Here is a 6,747-nt window from a genome sequence, read left to right on the forward strand (position 1 = left end):
GCGACTGTCATCCTATCCTGTGGACAGTCCTTCGAACTATTCTGCACCGCACAAAATGCATTCATAGACGTCAAAGAAGAAGTCACAATACTGTTCAATGTGAATACAATGCGAACAGAATATTAAATTAGTTTTAAGAAATAATGAAAACATAGTGGTAATTCAACGTACATTTGTAATCAGATAAACATATTTCATTTATCATACGAGTGAAATTTTATATTTCAGATTAAAGACAATATACTGGGATCTGAAAACCTCGACCTGGTTTTAACGCGGTTTTCCGTCGTCCACGTCCAAACGGCGAGGCAAGACAAATACAGCACTCCGTCTTCAGGCCACGAGTGGCCTACCGGGACCATCCGACCGCCGTGTCATCCTTGGAGGAGGATGTGGATAGGAAGGGCGTGGGGTCAGCACACTGCTCTCCCGGTCGTAAGATGGTATTCTTGACCGAAGCCGCTACTATTCGGTCGAGTAGCTCCTCAATTGGCATCACGAGGCTGAGTGCACCCCGAAAAACGGCAACAGCGCATGGCGGCCCGGATGGTCACCCATCCAAGTGCCGACCACGCCCGACAGCGCTTAACTTCGGTGATCTCACGGGAACCAGTGTATGCACCGCGGCAAGACCGTTGCCAAGACAAATACAGGGTGAACATTAATAAAACCGACAAACTGCAGAGACGGATTCCTGAGTGGAAATGAGGAAAAAAGGTTCTGTGAACAGGTGTTCGGAAGTGCATCGTTGCCGCGGTAAATGGCACTGACAAATGAAAGTTCGTCTGACCAAGTGCCGTGTCTGCAGCCTACAGATGACGATTATGCAGACTGATGATGCCAGTTCTGGTAAAGGCTGCTTCGTCGGTAAAGAGGACTGATGACATAAATAGTATAATTGTGACCATCGATAAAATCCTTCCCGTAGACGGAAATCCGCTGCTGACAATGTTTGCCCTCGTTGCAGGCGACAGGGATAGCAGCGATTGTCATGCAGGATACACATAATGGTACCTTAGCGTACGCCATGTTGGCGGGCCACTTGCCTGCAGCTTGTCTCAGGGTTAGTCTCAATACCCTGTAGACTGTGCTCCTCCAAATCTGTTGCACCCACTGTCTGCCACCTCCCTGCACGGTCGTCTGTCTGGAGGAAGCCATGATCACACAGGTGTCCAAAAAGTGCTTAAAGTGTTGTGCAAAGTGGTTGATGTCTGCGAGTATACTTGTTTTGGTATAGCAGGGCTGCCTCTCGACCATTTCCATCTGATTTGCCGTACCCATATCGGCTCGTTACCGACATGCTGCTTACAGTCTGCTGCGTCAGTCATACACAACACACAAGAAACACATGGCACCATCTATCGTGGCAACGACGCAGTTCCCCACACGTCGTCATAGGACCATTCTTCCCTTCATTTTAAGCCAAGAATCCGTCCCTGCAGTTTGTCGCTTTAATTACACTACTAGCCATTAAAATTGCTACACCAAGAAGAACAGCAGATAATAAACGGGTATTCATTGGACAGATATATTATACTAGAACTGATATGTGATTACATTTTCACTCAATTTGGGTGCTTAGATCCTGAGAAATCAGTACCCAGAACAACCACCTCTGGCCGTAACATATTGTGACGAGTCAGTTGCTCGCCCACCATTGACCAGACGTTTTCAGTTGGTGAGAGATCTGGAGAATGTGCAGGCCAGGGCAGCAGTCGAACATTTTCTGTATCCAGAAAGGCCCGTACAGGACGTGCAACATGCGGCGTGCATTATCCTGCTGAAATGTAGGGTTTTGCAGGGATAGAATGAAGGGTAGAGCCACGGGTCGTAACACATCTGAAATGTAACGTCGACTGTTCAAAGTGCCGTCAATGCGAACAATAGGGACCGAGACGTGTATCCAATGGAACCCCATACCATCACGCCGGGTAATACGCCAGTATGGCGATGACGAATTTGCGTTCACCGCGATGTCGCCAAACACGGATGAGACCATCATGATGTTGTAAACAGAACCTCGATTCATCCGAAAGAATGACGTTTTGCCATTCATGCACCCAGGTTCGTCGTCGAGTACACCGTAGCAGGCGCTCCTCTCTGTGATGCAGCGATAAGGGTAACCGCAGCCACGGTCTCCGAGCTGATAGTCCATGCTGCTGCAAACGTCGTCGAACTGTTCGTGCAGATCGTTGTTGTCTTGGAAACGTCCCTATCTGTTCACTCAGGGATCGAGACGTGGCTGCACGATCCGTTACAGCCATGCGGATAAGATGCCTGTCATTTCCACTGCTAGTGATACGAGGCCGTCGGGATCCAGCACGGCGTTCCGTATTACCCTCCTGAAGCCACCGATACCATATTCTGCTAACAGTCATTGGATCTCGACCAACGCGAGCAGCAATGTCGCGATACGATAAACCGCAATCGAAATAGGCTACAATCCGACCTTTATCAAAGTCGGAAACGTGATGGTACGCATTTCTCCTTCTTACACGAGGCATCACAACAACGTTTCACCAGTCAGTGCCGGTCAACTGCTGTTTGTGTGTGAGAGATCGGTTGGAAACTTTCCTCATGTCAGCACGTTGTAGGTGTCGCCACCGGCGCCAATCTTGTGTGAATCCTCTGATAAGTTAATCATTTGCATATCACAGCATCTTCTTCCTGTCGGTTAAATTTCGCGTCTGTAGCACGTTATTTTCGTGGTGTAGCAATTTTAATGGCCAGTAGTGTAGCAACAGAGATAATAACCTTGGAGATAGATGTAGTAGTATGGTAATGTGGATGGTGATGTTGGTACTCTTAGCAGGAGCCTCCTTAGCCATTACAGGCGGAATTAGCAGCATAGCCACTGCTGGGATGGGAACCATGCTGGACATGTCCCCATTACACCTGTGGGTAAAGATGGAGGCAGAAGCTGGAGCACACAGACTGAAGATTGACAAAAACTGGAACTCACTGGGGTATTCAGGACCTCACACTAAAATACTGAGTGAGGTGGACACAGGTATGGTTGGGGAAATGCCGGTCGTCTATATAATAACTCCCAGCTGCTTAAGCAAGTCTTTCAATGTAGTAATTGGAAGTAGAGAGCCTTGGGAGAACAAATTTCGACACCGTACTGGGAACATAGTCTGGTTCACTGACGGTTCGAAAATAGGGTGTTGGGGCAGGGTATACGGAGTGCAGGCAAGGCTGGGGAGTGCAATCTCCCTAGGGAAGAGGGCCACTGTCTTTCAAGCAGAAATATCTGCTATAAGAGTGTGCGTGGAGGAGAATTTGCGGAGGTGCTACAGAGGTCGTAGCATTTTCGTTTATTCATACAGCCAAGCAGTACTGACAGCATTGGCAGCCTCTGGAACAAGATCAAAGATCGTGGCAGAATGTCACTATTGTGGAGCTAGGGGAAAGAAACAGGGTAAATCTACTGTGGATTCATGGTCACTCAGGGATTAGTGATAATGAGCAAGCCGATAGGTTGGCCAGAATAGGGGAAATAGCACCATTTATTGGACTGGAACCTGTCTTGACAATTACCACGGGAATGATCAAAAGAAAACTAAGAGATTGGACAAGGAGACAGCATGTAGAATAGTGGGTTAAGGTCCAGAAGCAAAAACATGGCAAGGTATTGATGCCAAAGCCATGTTCTAAGAGAAGTCACTCAATCCTGGGCTTGAACCGAAAAGAAATGAAACTCATGGTTGGACTGTTAACAGGCCACGGGAATTTCAAAAAACACCTGCGTACACTGGGGATAATAGAAGAAGACCTCAAATATAGGATGTGTGGTGTGGGCGAGGAAACCGCATCACATTTGATCTTCGGATACGAGGCACTGGAGATTAAAAGACACAGAATATTCGGATCAACCAGACCTGAGGAAACTGTGTCTAGCAAAGTACTGGTAAAGGATCGCCTTGCACTGTTCAAGGGCATTCGTTGGTTTTACTAGAGACACAGGGAAGGAGACCGCACAATAAACTCTGGTTCGGTGCGGGCTTGACCAATGTTGTTTTTGTTTCCCTGATAAAAATCAAATCAAATCAAGTCTTAGCAAGGCTAATGGTGAGAGTAATAACAATAATAATAATAATAATAATAATAATAAATTTTAGTCTGTTTTCATCTGTAGAGTCATTATTATTTTATTTTCAGACAATGTGGAAATAAAGTTGAGGGCAGTAAATACGGCATGATGTAGAATAAAAGGTAATAAGCTGTAATGTTGAATATAACATAAATCTAGTATATAAATATGAATATTTGTTCGTTCGTCTTCTATCTGTTCCTGTACTATTCATCTGATTACAGTGAGGCTTGGATGAGTTTTTGTATACACGCCGTGAAAGTTTCTTTCGAGTGAGAACCACCTAACTTTCATAGGGGAGAGGGTGAAAAGGGGCTGATATTGATGCTTCACTTAGCAACGACTCACGCAAATTCAATCAAATTTTGTGTATACACGATTAATTATTTATATACAAATATTCTGATGGTAATACACAACAGTCGCCGCTACTGCTGGGGCTGGGGTTTGGAAGATGTGACATCTAACAATATTCGATAACGACCGCCTTCTGGACAGTTATGACACAGAAACCTCCCGCGCTCATTCAGATAGTGATGCGCTTAAGAACAGGGCATTGCCAAAAGACGCTAGAGTGTCTGGTCAAACGAGGTGGGCCGCTTATTTCCGATGTAACAAAACGCACTTAACGGTGTTGTTAAGTCTCTGTAGTTGATTTAGAAGATACAGTATGTCTTCTGAAATTGAATGCAACCTATGACCCAAGAAGCCTCAACGTGTAAATGTCTAATACAAAACAGCCACCACCATATACACACATCAAAAAAGGTTTTGCATCACCCCGGTTCCCAGAACTCCTGAAGACAGACATTGACTGAGGATATTGTATCACACATAAAGCCCCTTTGACCAGAGATGTCACTAAACCCGGCCAAAGATGTAAACAACCGTGTATGAGCAGCGCCTATTAGACGGAGGGGATCTGACAGCCAATCAGTTTCAGTCATTCCACCAGGAAGGAGGTAAACGGCTCGTGTTCTCCGTAGTTCAACCATGCCTAGACGGTCAATACTTTGTGCCAGGAAGGGCTCTCAACAAGGGAAGTGTCCCAGCGTCTCGAAGTGAACCAAAGCGATGTTGTTCGGACATGGAGGAGATACAGAGAGACTGGAACTGTCGATGACATGCCTCGCTCAGGCCGCCCAAGGTCTACTACTGCAGTGGGTGACCGCTACCTATGGATTATGGCTCGGAGGAACCCTGACAGCAACGCCATCACGTCGAATAATGCTTTTCGTGCAGCCACGGGCCGTCGTATTACGACTCAAACTGTGCGCAATAGGCTGTATGATGCGCAACTCCTCTCCCGACGTCCATGGCGAGATCCATCTTTGCAACCACGACACCATGCAGCGCGGTACAGATGGGCCTAACAACATGCCCTTGGACCGATAGGGATTGGCATCACGTCCTCTTCACCGACTTATGTCGCATATGCCTTTAACCAGACAATCGTAGGAGCCGTGTATGGAGGCAACCAGATCGTGCTGAACGCCTTAGCGGGTTCAGCAAGGTGGAGGTTCCCTGCTGTTTTGTGGTGACATTATGTGGGGTCGACGTACGCCGCTGGTGGTCATGGAAGGCTCCGTAACGGCTGTACGATACGTGAAAGCCGTCCTCCGACCGATAGTGCAACCATATCGGCAGATATTGGCGAGGCATTCGTCTTCATGGACGACAGTTCGCGCCCCCATTGTGCACATCGTGTGAATGACTTTCTTCAGGATAACGACATCACTCGACTAGAGTCGCCAGCATGTTCTCCAGACTCGAACCCTATCGAACAGGCCTAGGATACGTCGAAAAGGACTGTTTATGAACGACATGAGCCACCAACCATTCTGAGGGATCTACGCCGAATCGCCGTTGAGGAGTGGACAAATCTGGACCAACTTGTGGACGAACTTGTGGATAGTGTGCCACGACGATGTAGGCTTGCGTCAATGCGAGAGGACGAGCTACTGGGTATTAGAAGTACCGGTGTGTACAGCAGTCTCAAGGTCTCGCTGTATGGTGGTACAAAATGCAATGCGTGGTTTCCATGTGCAATAAAAATGGCGGAAATGATGTTTATGTGGATCTATAAACCAATTTTCTGTTCATGTTGCAGAACTCTAGGAACCAAGGCGATGCAAAACTTTTTGATGTGTGTATATTCTCCCCTTGTTCATTACAAAATTTATCATCAGTTTCGCTGCCTGTACTTTTCTGTATATCAGATAATTTGTCATTTTCCTTCAAATCATCTACCATATTCTCTGTACTGCAGTGCTCACTTTGTTGTTTCCTGTTAAGAAATTCTTCCAAGCCACCGTTAATAATGCATATATTAATTTCATTTGTCTTATTAGCTTCAGATATATCACCCTTATCATCACTTCTAACTTCCGGTTTCTTGTCGTCATTGCGTACAAAGCGCATGATTAGCGGATTCAAACTGCAGCTGCCCATGGTGCAAATGTTAGCCACTTCACAGACTGGATCTAGCTTCCCGTACTCTGCGATTCTGCTTAATTTCCTACTCTTACTTCTCATTTGTTGTTCCAATTTTCTATGTTTTGAACGATTCTACGATCGGTATAATCCAAACGAATGCACAATATCTTCCCGAAAAAGAAATACAAAAATATGAGAATTTATAAAGATTGTTACCC

General features: G+C 46.1%; 1 pseudogene; it reads right to left on the bottom strand.

Annotated features, from left to right (window-relative positions):
• Nucleotides 1-522: 522 nt before the first annotated feature.
• On the bottom strand, nucleotides 523-640 carry LOC126199881 (5S ribosomal RNA; annotated as a pseudogene).
• Between the last annotated feature and the right edge of the window lie 6,107 nt (nucleotides 641-6,747).

The sequence above is a fragment of the Schistocerca nitens genome, chromosome 8, assembly GCF_023898315.1.
Source record: "Schistocerca nitens isolate TAMUIC-IGC-003100 chromosome 8, iqSchNite1.1, whole genome shotgun sequence".
NCBI lineage: Eukaryota > Metazoa > Arthropoda > Insecta > Orthoptera > Acrididae > Schistocerca > Schistocerca nitens.